Source organism: Symsagittifera roscoffensis, chromosome 1, assembly GCF_963678635.1.
Source record: "Symsagittifera roscoffensis chromosome 1, txSymRosc1.1, whole genome shotgun sequence".
In the NCBI taxonomy this organism is placed as follows: Eukaryota; Metazoa; Xenacoelomorpha; order Acoela; family Convolutidae; genus Symsagittifera; species Symsagittifera roscoffensis.
In genome coordinates this window covers 47,903,882-47,917,628 of record NC_087062.1, presented here as the reverse complement: position 1 = coordinate 47,917,628, position 13,747 = coordinate 47,903,882, and the positions used below count along the sequence as shown (strand labels likewise).

Genomic DNA, 13,747 nt, shown 5'->3' with positions numbered 1-13,747 from the left:
CTCGACGAGCGTGTCTAAGAGAAGGATTGAATGATTTGAAGCCTGTAATTTTAAGTCGAGATCAAATGGTGTTGATAATTTTGTCAACAATCCCATTTTTAGTTGCCTTAGCTAATTAGTACTTGAAGTCTTCAGCAGACCCCATTTCTTAAATAAGCGAGTAACCATTAAACGGGTCCAAAGTTAAATCTACTTTTTTTGCGGCCACCTTTATCGCGTTTTATTTTCTGGGAGTCCTTTTCAGCTACTTCCATTAGTCCTTAGAGGCTAATTCTATGACATCGAAATTAAAACAGAGTTTTGGCACAAAAATTTATGGGTTCTTTTGGAGTGCGCCACTGTTGTAGTGTGGCCAGTGCGCTCTAACGAGTAGTCTTGCGAAGAATCACATGCTTCAAAAATTGAAATCAATGGCGCCTTTATAAGGTTGCGGTTGCTGAATTTCTTAATTGTTCTGAGGGTGCTGGAAGAGCTAATATTTGTGAGGTTGCTGATGCTGTTGATGTCGGGGTTCCTGATGAGGTTTCAACGACTGATGATGTTTCTAACTGTGCTGAGGGCGGTGTCAATTTGTTCTGATAGTTTATAATACTAAAAAGTGAATATTCGGGTAGCATTGTTGCCGAAAAGAAAAACTTGACCAGGCTACCCTTTTTTCGTTCCACGGTTTTTCCTTGAAGCCCCGTAGAAATAACATCTGCTTAATCATTGCTGCTACTGCAATCGAATGACTGCGTTGCCGTGGTACTGCTTTTCTTCGTACAAGATCGTCAACTTCCAATGTAGTTTCATTGACAATTTCTGAAACTAGTCTTTGCACTGTTCGATAATTGTTTGCCAATTCTTTTCCTGCTATTTTGTCAAGAATTTTGGCGTCTACAAACTTTCGGTCATAATCTGATGCTATTGAAGAGCAATTCCACGATTGTTTCTCCATACTTTTCTCGAACATCGAACAGTCGTTTGTCATATCGGGCGAGCCATCCCTTTGCATGTCGATTCGTACGCGTCGGTTTAGGCGTCCCAATTCTTATGTCGGTTATTTGTCGGTCAGTTCGTATGTCGGTTTCTTTGTCGAGTCGTATGTCGATTTATAGATCGCTTTGTGTCGATTCATGTCAATTTGTTTGTCGGAATTGCTCGTCGGAAACTGAATTCGGAAGCAAGTTGATGTGATGAATGAATGTAAAAGATGTTATTTAAGTTATCCACATCCGTAGTTACCAATTTGCTTATTCGGAAAACTAATTGTTGATAAAATATGGTGTAATTTTTAAGCTAAATTGGCCTAACTTGGCCAAGTTTGGCCAAACTTGGTTTAAACTTCATAGCCAGAGGATGGACTTCATAGCCAACTATAACCATTAATTGTATCGCAATTTTTTCAGGCCGTCAACTAAAAGAGTCACGAATTGTTTCTTGAGTTTTTTTTCCATTGCTGATTAATTGATTTTTAAGTCTTAAATTTCATAATCCGTGATTATCGTACCCTCCTCAAATGGTAAGTTATGTTGATCGGAGGAAATCAATAACTCTCTAAATACCCAGTTTAACTACCTTGTAATTATATCCTAAGTGAAAAGAGGGTGGGGCAGTGGAAACTGGAAAACATGAAATGATGAGTGTCTTTTTTATGTTGTATGGCCAAACATTATGTTTAACCCTCTAAAACACTGACAACTTTTTTTCCAGTAAACAAATCGCAATTTTTATGATAGTTTCTCAATTGCATGTGTAACACCGCCGCTGTGTCTGTTAGCCCATCCCAACGACGCAAAAACTCCTTTCAGTTTTGAAATATATCAAATACTGATATGAGTGGAAAGGCGCCATTTAGTCTAATAGCCCATCCCAAATACAGACATAGTTTATATCTTAATTCAAATTTATATCGTAATAAAATTGATGTCCCGCATTGCACAATCCATTTCACAACTGTAGTTCGCATCTCACAATTGAGATACCGGTTTAATATCCTGAAGGGTATATTCACAAATTTGATAGGGAAAAGGTTCCAAGATTTGATCCTGGACTCCAATATGACAAAGCTTAAGAATTTGCATATTCCACTAAAGTTTATCGGCTCTTGTTCTTTTACCCCACCTCTCATTTGAATCAGTTTCTTGTTGTAAAGAGGACTTGGCTTTTGTAACGTGGGCTAATGATGTCATAGCTCAATTATAGTCTGCATACCAACTTTTGTGATCAAATCAATAATGTGAAAAAAGTTTTACTGCTAAGTTTTTGCTGGTGGGGTGAATAGGAAAAAAGCCTATTTTTGGTAGTTGTTTTTCTAATACTATTTTTTTTCGTTTCGGAAGGCGGCCTACATTGTTTGCATAAAAGCAACGTGGTCTGCCATTTTGCTGAAACGCAATGCAAAAAAAGGGAGGCAAAACTGAAAAATTGACCTGTATGATCTTTGGCACGGAGGGCTTCAGCATTGCTGCGAGAGAATGAGAGCCAATTGAAGATTTGGGCTTAAATGAAAGCTGCTCTCTCCCACCAGGAAAAATTATAGCATTGTGCGGGACACTTATGAGGGTTGCCAATCACCATTCAGAGCGAAGCAGATCAGGGCTAATTTGATCTGTGAGGATGAAATCGGCGATGATCAGAGTGAGTGAAGATGTGAGCTTCTTAAATAAGCTACAAACCCATCGATATCTTTTGATTTCGTATTGAAACTGTTTATAGCACTATGCCAAATATTTCAGTCCAGATCCGCGCAACTGGAAAGTATAACGACAAGGAAGAAAAGGCAGCTGACGATACGGTCTACCGTAAAAATGCCAAGACCGAGACGACGAGCAAGACGACCTGGAACAAAATGAGCCATGCAGAAATGGGCATGATGTGACGACCCTCTGGTGCAAGTAGGAACCTAACGAGCAGGCTGCGACGACCTGGTACAAGCAGGAACAAATGACGACAAATATGTGCAAAAAAAGCCGAAGGATGATGAATCCGTATTGGACATTTCAATTGTATGTAACAAAAACGCCGTATTCTTTTTGCTAATTTTCTAAGTATAATTGTCCACCCACCAGATTCAAATTAAATCAACATCACTGAATAACTGCGACTTCTCCAAGGCTAGTGCTCCAATAACCCTTGGAACAAACCTCTGAAGTTACCGGGCAGTTGCACATCGATGCGTCAGCTGCGCCAATTAGGATGTTACCACTTCCTGAGGTAGCGAATTGACCGTGTATGAGCCCAGATCGATTTCCTCTCGTACCAGAGTTCATTTCGCTATTTCTTCTACCCAGCTCTTTTTCGCTCCTTCATCTGTTTGACGCAGATCTGAGGACAGATCAACGACTTCCTCTTGTACGGATAAAGAAACCAAAAGCTCTCGGAAAAAAATAGCAGAGTTTTGCCCTAGTTTCAGGCAGCTCTCGTGGCACGAGTGCCAGTCAGTTTGACATTTTACCTCCAACTAACTAAGGCAAACTGAGAGAGACACTTTCACAAGTAAGCATCAGAACCTAAAATTAGCTCAAAGTCAATATAATTAAATTTCGATCATCTTTCCCTGTTTTTTTTTAGATCATGCCTGCCTCAAGTCTAATACAGTGCGTAACTGCGGTCGATTTTGTCAAATGGATCCATTCAGACTAGTTTATTAACTAACATGGAGCCTTGTTCGTTCCATCGGCTAAATCCATCAAGGGTTTCAGAAGCCAAGTAACGGCCTGCGGATTGTTGCCAGTCTCACAGCCGAATGTATGGGGACATTTTCATTGAGGAAATTTTGAAGAAAAACCCCGAGGAATTCAGAACTAGAGCTTAAAAGAAAATGTAATCAGTTTGTAAAGTAATTAGACGCCATTTAGTCACCGAGTGGTCCAGTTTTCAAATAAGTTTAACCTCACATTTGTGTTCAAGCTTAGGAATATATACGATCAGTTAGGCCAGCTGATGTTCAAAAATTTTTTGGATTAATGCTGCTAATGTTAGGGAATATCATTGATGCTGATGATTCCATTTGGACGGCCACGAAATTCTCCCTCCCAAAAGCAGTCAAGGAAACATCGTTGGTACACATACATAAAAGGAAGTTGGAGAAGATAAAAGTAACGACGAAGAAGTTAAGCTACTTGGTTTTATTGCAGGTTGGTGCAGAAAAACCATTTCAATCGAATTTTTTTGGTAGATCTGTTATGTAAATTTTAGTGAAAGGTTGAACAAAGTTTCTTTGTACAATTTTTTCATTGAAATATAAAAATCTGTTTCTTTTAGTGTTTTTTAGGCTGAATTTTTGATTGATGGCCATGTCGGTCAACAACAAGTCTGGTGAATAAAGAAGAGGGGGACATTCAGTTCCAACAACATCGTGGGTCATGCGGAGCACTGCCAGTGGGATCATTGCCCGCCCCAATACCAGTCAAAAGGGCCTCAAAGTTGTTCTGACGGAGCGCCAGGCGCTCGTTATGCCAGCTGGCTTGATACACATGGTTGGAACGAACTCAGAGTCAGTGGCTCTGGGTGTCACTTTCATCAATCGTGGACACCTGCTGACGGCTGCTAGAGTATTCCGACACAAGCAGAAACACGAAGAGACCTTCAATAGCTGCTACCCTGCTTATCCTCTTTTGACTCTGAATGAGCTTATGGTGCATCTGTGGTTAGTATCAAAGATTGGGCTGATTTATTTTTGTCGGAAGAAAAAATAGAGAAGAAATCTTTAAAGCACCAGAGACACGATACCGCCGCAAGAGTTAGAAGAACTGGAGGATGCCTGGACAAAGCCTTCGATAACCACCTTGCCAGGATGATTTGCGTAAGTACTTGTGGCCAAATTTCATGCCTGATACTGAAATATTTACTTACGTAGCCCGAAAACTGCACACAGTTGAATCGCATATACTGAAACACTCAATTGATCCCAAAAACTGAGTTTCGCCATCACGTATACTGAAATATTCCATTTTCTCCCAGTAACTGAAGATCAGTGAGTTTAATCTCTCATGCTAAACTTTGATGACTTTGTATTTTTAGCCAGCCACTAAGGAAAGTCTGGTGAATAAAGAAGAGGGGGACATTCAGTTCCAACAACATCGTGGGTCATGCGGAGCACTGCCAGTGGGATCATTGCCCGCCCCAATACCAGTCAAAAGGGCCTCAAAATTGTTCTGACGGAGCGACAGGCGCTCGTTATGCCAGCTGGCTTGATACACATGGTTGGAACGAACTCAGAGTCAGTGGCTCTGGGTGTCACTTTCATCCATCGTGGACACCTGCTGACGGCTGCTAGAGTATTCCGACACAAGCAGAAACACGAAGAGACCTTCAATAGCTGCTACCCTGCTTATCCTCTTTTGACTCTGAATGAGCTTATGGTGCATCTGTGGTTAGTATCAAAGATTGAGCTGATTTATTTTTGTCGGAAGAAAAAATAGAGAAGAAATCTTTAAAGCACCAGAGACACGATACCGCCGCAAGAGTTAGAAGAACTGGAGGATGTCTGGACAAAGCCTTCGATAACCACCTTGCCAGGATGATTTGCGTAAGTACTTGTGGCCAAATTTCATGCCTGATACTGAAATATTTACTTACGTAGCCCGAAAACTGCACACAGTTGAATCGCATATACTGAAACACTCAATTGATCCCAAAAACTGAGTTTCGCCATCACGTATACTGAAATATTCCATTTTCTCCCAGTAACTGAAGATCAGTGAGTTTAATCTCTCATGCTAAACTTTGATGACTTTCTATTTTTAGCCAGCCACTAAGGAAAGTCTGGTGAATAAAGAAGAGGGGGACATTCAGTTCCAACAACATCGTGGGTCATGCGGAGCACTGCCAGTGGGATCATTGCCCGCCCCAATACCAGTCAAAAGGGCCTCAAGACTTTGATACCGAATTCGATCCATATTATTAAATGTCATATGATTTGGTTTGTACAATTTTTTCAACGAAATACAGCAGTCTATTCTATTTAGTTCTTTTTCACATGTATACAAAATTTCTAGATTTTTTTTGATATTTTGAAACACTTTTTCTATCAAAAGTCTTTTATGATCCTAACTTTTATCAGGCAGTCTCAGTAACTTCAGAATAACTAAAGGCAGGCTCAGTAACTTCAGAATTACTAACTTCAGAATTACTAACTCAGGCAGTCTCAGTAACTTCAGAATTATTAACTTCAGTAACTTCAGAATTACTAAACTTCAGAACCATGGGATCATCTACGTCGTTAACTGAAATGTCTCTGAATGAAACCACTCAAGAAATGTGTCCGATCTGCTGCGATGAAGGGAAACTCTTGCATCAGATTCACAAGGGGCAGGTGCAACATAAGCTGTGCATGGCTTGCTGGCAAAAGTTGGCAAATGGTTCGCATCCAAAGTGCTCCTTCTGTCGACAAGATTTGGAGCCGTTCAGTTGGTTCTTTTAGCCGTAACGATTGCTTTTGACCTTGTTTTTTTCTTAAACTAACTAAGACTGGGACCATCTGAACAACCCCTCCTCTCCACCTTTGACCACTCAGTTGAACCTTCCCAATAGAAATCACAAACGAACATCCAACCCCCTTCCTCCATATGAAACGTTTTTACTTTGGTTCAGTTTCTCTGAAGATGATAAAGAGAATGACGAGACATTACCACTTATCCCGTACGAAGATGACTCGGGACAAACTGAAGTGGAGACTGTGCTGCCGTTCCGGGGCTCGGGCGCAGAGCCGGCGGTGTTGGGGATCGTGTCCGATTTCTCCAAGTTTTCGAGTAGTGACGAGGGGAAAACACCGGCGTTGACCGCTATTGCGATCAGCGCGGGCCCGGGCACGGCGTGGTCTGGAACGGTCAAATCGACTCTAGTGACGACACTATGCCTTTTAACTGTGCAAGCGAGCGCGGGCGCTGGCGCAGACGCGTAAAATCAGCGCCATTGAGTTTGGCGCCGTCAGTCGCCGGGAGTTAACTGCCAGGCCGGGCTTGAGGCCGCAGTCGAGGCCGAAGAACCGCTGGTTCATCCTAGTCTGGGGTCGGACACTCAGCCTAACGGTTCAAAATCTGAAAATGTATAACTAAAATATTTGATGATAATTTAATAGAAAACAATTTTTTTGCTGTGCTTGTCCCTTGTTCTGCCTTTTCAATTTTCTCTATCCTCATAAAGTGTTGATGAGTCCTAAGGCTCAAAATCTCAAATCTCAAAATATTTGATTAAATTTTTTGACTCGTTTATTAAAAACTTCTTTTTTATAGTGCAAATGCCGTTCATCAGCGGTCGTCCCCTGCTCTGTTTTTCAATCCTCTCTACCCTCCTTTAGTGTTGACAGAGTCCTAAAGGTTCAAAATCGCAAGTCGCACAATATATATCTTCGAAAAACTTTATAACTAGTTTCTTAGAAAACTGTTTTTTATACAAATGCTCGTCCCCTCTGCCTGTTTTATTCATCTCTACACTCATATAGTCTTGACAGAGTCCTAAAGTTCAAAACGTCAACTCTCAAAGTGTTTTACTAAAATATTTTGCCGTCAGTATGCAATCAGTATGTCTACCCACTGTATTTTGGTGCTTCTAGTCACTGTCGGATGAGTCACCAACACGTTCCTTATAAATTCAGCGAGTCTATCAAAAAAAACTGTAATTAGTTGTTGTTTTTGCCAAAGCTGCCTGAATCATTGTACTTCGTACTGTGCTTATTGATGTCAAATCTTTATATTGGTGCTCATATGGTTTGAATTGTTTACTATTCGTAGTTAGTGGAATTAGAATTCCATAGTGTTTCTTTTAGATTTGAAGAAATTGGCTCTAATAAAGCTAAATATTTTTGTGTTTTTAGGATCCACGCATGTCACCTTAGTCTTGCACCTAAAGAAAATAACTGGCCGTAACTGAACCTAGGATAATTGCTTACACTCAAAACGGGCTCACGTTAGTCAAAATGTGCTGGTTTTCTCCTGTCTCCTATAGAAATGTAATTTCAATCCTCACTTAATTAATCACTTTTCATACGTCCCTTTGCTTTCTATAATTATGTCAGATTTTGCCTGTCCAATATCAGAACTTCATGGGGTTTCAATTGATGGCTTCAAAAGTGATAACCTCAAATCTACAATTTATTTTTTATCGAACTGTCATACAGATCACATGACTAGCCTTAATGAGCCTGAGCTCTTCGAACACTATAACTCTAAAATTTTTTGTCCTGATTCATTTAAAAGTTTTGACTGATTTGCTGAAAATATTGCCACTTTATGTTCATTTAACTCCATATAAAATGCTACTGAATTCAGATAATCAGATAACATTAAATGTTTCATTGCACGGGGAAGACACTCATACCCTAACTGTCACTTTTATTCCTGCAGTTCACTGTCCAGCTTCAGTAATGTTCTTATAGTTTTCCAAAGAGAAATCTGTTCTCCGAATAAATCATGTTTTCGACAATTTACAAGAAAAAGCTGTTCACAATTTTGATAATATTTACATCGACACAACGTTTTGTAAAACAGATACCATTTTTATACCTTGTAGGGAGAGCCGTCTTTCAGCCATCTTGCAAGCCGTGTCCGCATGGCCCTGTTCATTTCAAAACAATGTGGTCCTTTTTTGTAACAAAACTCGCTACGCTTATAATTTCTTGATAAAAGAACTTGCGTTTAGATTCAACACTGAAGTTGACGTTTCATTATGTCGGTATCAACTGCACAAATATGTTTCGGCAATTCAAAATTGCCTCACCTTAGATGGCGAAAGTAACAAAATCAATTTCTGCATGCCGTCGTCTGCGTCTGCAAGCGTAAAATTGCCTTGCAAGTCGGGCATCCCAAGTCCAGAAGTGCTGACAATCATTCCATTTGGCATAATCTTCACTAAAAACGAGATAACTGCTAGGAGATTTGTTAAATCAGTGTCTGAGAGAACCATTTGGAGCTGTTATTCTTTGCATTTTTCAGCTGACGTAAAAATTGATTTCCTTTCGAGTCTGCTGTTCAAAGTTATTGCAACCTTTGTTTGTCCGGATGAAAATACTTGGCTTGACTCTGTAAAAGGTTTTATTTCGATACGCTCAAACATGAGAACCCAAACAAGTCAGGCGATGCGAGTAAAAAGTTAATTAAATTAAATCCAATAAGAGATGTAAGCGCAAACTTTGTCTGGAGAAATTTTCTTAAACACACCAGAATATGAACACCATCAATATGCACAGGAATACATTGAAACATTGAGACAACAGAGACAACAGAAAAAAATAGTACCAAAAAATTGATCAAAATGCTCAAAAATATTTAAAAACAATGCGGTTCAAAATGCGGATCAAATTCTGACCATATTTTTGTTTGATCAAACTGATCAAATTACTCAACAAAATTTTAAAACAAAATTTTTTTTTTCGCTATGTAATTTTTACCGCTTGTATAAGTTTTTTTTTCAGTTTTAACAAAAAGAAGATTCTTATTCCAGTTTTCAGAGGATGTTTCACATCAGCGTTCAAAAATATTATTGAGCCGTCCTTTATCTTGTCTCAAAAACCGAATCATCTCACCTCAAATACTGAAGAGTGCGGTGATGATTTCTGAACCAACTGCACCATCTCATTTCAAATAACCGATCAGTGATGATGGTTTCTTAGCCAACTGAACCATCTCATCTCAAATACTGATGAGTGACTGAACTGCCATTTCAAACCTGAACTGCCATTTTGAACCCTGTACTGCCAGTTCAAAGGCATTTCAAACCATTTCAAAACCTAAACGGCTTTCGATGATTGTGTTTTTTGATCCAAAAAGTCATCCGATCATCAGATAAAGTTAAAGATTTGACATCCGCACTTTTTTAGTTAACCAATTTTTTAGGTTTCGTTTGTGGATTCCGCTGACAAATAGTAAGTCCTTGCTTTCAATTTGCGAGTTCCTATAGATAACAATTCCCCCTCTAGCTTTTAATTGTCCTTATGCAAGTTCAGTATTAATTTGCGGAGTCCGCCTTTAAAGATTGCGGATTCCACTTACATTTGCGGAATACAGAACAACTAGTTTTTTTCCTTTTCGCAGAATCCGCAACAAAATCATTGTGCCGACAAAATTTACGTTACAGATAATTGTACACGGAATCCACTAAAACTTTGTTAATGGAATCCATTTACATTTTGGAACAAGTGTAAAGACTCGTCTCTGGAATCCAAGAACTAAAAATGAAAGTCATTGACAAGTTTTCAGTTTTCTGAACAATTGCACAAAAATACTTCATAGTGAAAAAAATTTTGATTTTCTGCACTGATGAACAATTTTTGTCAACTTTGTTCTGGAAAATTAATGAAAGGTTTCAACTTTTAATAATTCCAATCAAGCTGGAATTAGTGTTTTTCAGAACGCAACAACTTGGAATTACTTGACCGCAATTTCTGAAGAGCGGCAAAACTCTGACGCTATTGAACAAAACAAATTATTCAAAATTATTGAAAAAACATCTGCAACTGCAAATCAGCAATCGTTGACGCCAAAAAAGTTCCGGTCAGTCGGAAAAAGCATGCTAACAAGGCAAAGAAAACAAAAAAATCTATTATTTTACAATTGTATATAATACATTATCTTGAACGTAATATAGGTCTAGGTCATGACACAACAGTAACGTAGTCTTGCTTAAGGTTCAAATCCTACTATATTTGATTGCGATTGCACATTTCTAGCACACGATTAAGAATGAACAAAACAAAAAACACCGCTCCACAAAGTTGAAATTAACAAAAATGACTCAAAGCGAAAATTATTAAAATCATAAAATTGTCAAAAATTGTCAAAATTGCCATAAGCTTCGCAAACTAACACCTTAAGTAATGAAATGTAATAAACCAGTGGAAAACAAAAAAAATTAAAAATTGCTGGTTACAAACGCAAACTATTCATAGAACCATCAAGATTAATGAGTTCAAACACATGAGAATTTTCCATTCTTGAAAACTCATCTGCTTATTATCTAATCGGTCAATATTAACTGTGCGCGCTCAATCTCGATGATTGTGTTATCAATCTCGATGATTGTGAACAAATTAGCGTAAGCTAGCCACAAAAACCGGTCGGTAATGTCCTTGAGACAAATTGCTCTTTTTGACTTAGAACCGAATTAGAACACAGAAACTATTAAAAACGGTCGAATGGGGATATGGCCTCCCGGGTCTACACGTTTTAAGATCTGCGTATGGGGGAACTCGAACCCGGTTGACCGGCGTGAGAGACTTGTCTCTTGGCCGCACGGTCATCTGTCCTTTTTTTGTCTTATATGCATATATACTCTTTTTTTCCTATGCGTTCATACTCCTGTTTACACCCACGTTGCAACACCCCTCCACTCTACCCTGACGGAGGAAGAACAGGAGCGAGCTTAACGGTCGGTCGAGTGACTTCACGGGCTGCGGTCTTAACGAGAGCGGATCGTGCGCAACCGTCCTGTCCATAATGTAGCTTAACGATTCGGGCGAGAGAGTAGCACCCACGCGGACTATCCTGCTCAATCACCCATACGTGATTGCCTGTCTTAAGAGTAAAATCAGAATGAGTGTGCCACTTGCCACGCTAATTCAGTAAGGGATTATAATCGCGAAGCCAACGAGACCAAATAGCGATAGCATACCACTGCGCTCGCACGTACGTTTTCTTGTGGTCAAAGTTCTCTCCAATTAAAAGCGAACGAAAGCTTGTGGCATGTTGTCCAAGCAAAAAAAGGGTTTGGTGTTAACGCTTCTAACTCACGTGAATCAGTACTAACGGCAGTGATTGGTCTCGAATTCAAAGCCTGCTCAACTAAGCAGAGTGTTGTTCCTAACACATCTTCGGTGACTCGCTTAATGCCTAGTATATCGTAAAGCACATGCTTCACGCTTCAGACGAGGCGCTCCCAGGCGCCGCCATAATGTAGTGCGCATGGCGATTTAAATTTCCAAGCAACACCTTTGTGTGCAAAAATGGTCGAAGCCATGCTAATCCAAAACTTTATGCAGGCAAGTAATTCCTTCTCGGCACCAACGAAGTTCTTGCCGTTATCCGACCAGATCGTGCTTGGTGTACCACGACGCTCAATGAAATATTCGATGCCCATGACACAAGAACTAGTTCAGAAAGGGTGAAACCTCACGGTGTACAGCCCTGGTGGTGAGGCAAGTGAAAAGAAATCCCCATCTTTTTGTCAATGCTTCTGTGAACCGGAACGTAAAAATGTCCAAAGTAATCCACACCCGTATGATTAGTGGGTGTTTGCTTATATCCGAGACGTTTGACAGGTAAATCCGACATAATTGGCGGGATGGTACTTATTTTGCGTTTACGGCATGTTACACATTGACTTTGGATAGACCGAAGTAGTTGTCGCAACCCAAGTATTGGATATTTCATATTTAAAACGGAGCCCATGTAATCTAAACCATGATTAAATTGCTTATGGTAGATGCTACGGGCCAACAAACTAACTAGGGTATGTCGGGCATCGAGTAATATTGGGTGCCTAGTATCAAACTAGTATTCACTAAGCGCACGATCCGCCAGGTGGAACAAATGATACCAGCGGGATCAGTAAACGGAGAGTATGTGGCAATTTTACGGCTATTCTAAATAGGTTTGCCAGAGGTAAGTGTTTTCAATTCAACGGGGAAGGTTTCCATCTGAGCAAGATGAATCAGTTTGTTTTATGCAATATCAAGTTCAGTGGGGTCCGTGATTCGTAAGTCTAAACCGCGAAAAAGCTTACGTGGAGGCAGCATCCTCAACATAAAGGTGACTACTCTTTTATATCTCGTAAAGGAACTGAACCGTTCCAATTGAAGCCGTGTTCGGGATTTTTGATGGATGTGACATCAGTGACAAAGGAAGATGATGTCTCCAAGAAATTATCGATATCACAAGAACGACCCTTCAAACTAATTTTATTGATCACACGTTCGTCAGATATAAACGGCCAATCAGTAGTCCTGAGAATGCTTGGACCCATCACCCAGCTGCTATCCTTGAGGGCTATCGTTTAGGGCTTAAAACATGGTGCTAAACATCAATAGTGGTCAATTCAAGGATTTCGCCGACACGGTTAGCGAAAAAAAAACAGGTAACTTGTCACTGGAGTTTAGCCACTGATCTTTGCGGCTATGCATCAGTAACTCCGCCAATTCACGAGCGGAGAGAGGTCGATCCGATGAACAATTTTGGTTCGGATTAGCAAATGAAGGATATTTGAGTCTTATGCGAACTCGAGAGTCGCGCACGGAAAAGCACAACAGCACAGAAAACGTCCTTTGAGCTACCACCGAACATGTTCTGAGCCTGTGGAGCTCAACTTGATCCACAGGCTCGGTGAATTAACAGCGGGGCTAAGAGAGGGAGACCGGATCGCCACCCGAGAAAGTTATTTCTTATGTCTTCCGGCAATTCGTCGTCTTAACTTCTGATTTTGGCAACTGATTTTCCAAATACCTTGAGGCAAAAGACGGGCCCTAACTGTGTATGGAGCTACTAACCCCAGAGGCCAAACACAGAAGAGACGAAACTCAAGACGGTTTGTTGAGTCTTGCCTTATCGAGAGGACGATCCACGCCTCTGCTAACAACCAATGTGTCTTTCACATGTCCTACTTAAAGCTTAAGACGTGTGATGATTGCTCGAAACCGTTACACATCTCCTTGATTGGTGAAAAAGAGGTTTCGCAATCCTCGGGGTTCATTGCTGAAGTAATTGCATCAGCATTACTGACAAATTTAATCAAATTAAATCCTCCCAAGTTTTGTAACGAAACCAAGTCACGGCTA

The 13,747-nt window shown here is 40.2% G+C and overlaps 1 protein-coding gene across 1 annotated transcript in view; it reads left to right on the top strand.

Annotated features, from left to right (window-relative positions):
• Positions 1-13,747, top strand: part of LOC134845296 (RB1-inducible coiled-coil protein 1-like) — a 524,841-nt gene that overhangs the window by 137,618 nt on the left and 373,476 nt on the right. The gene's annotated exons all lie outside the window — the stretch shown is intronic.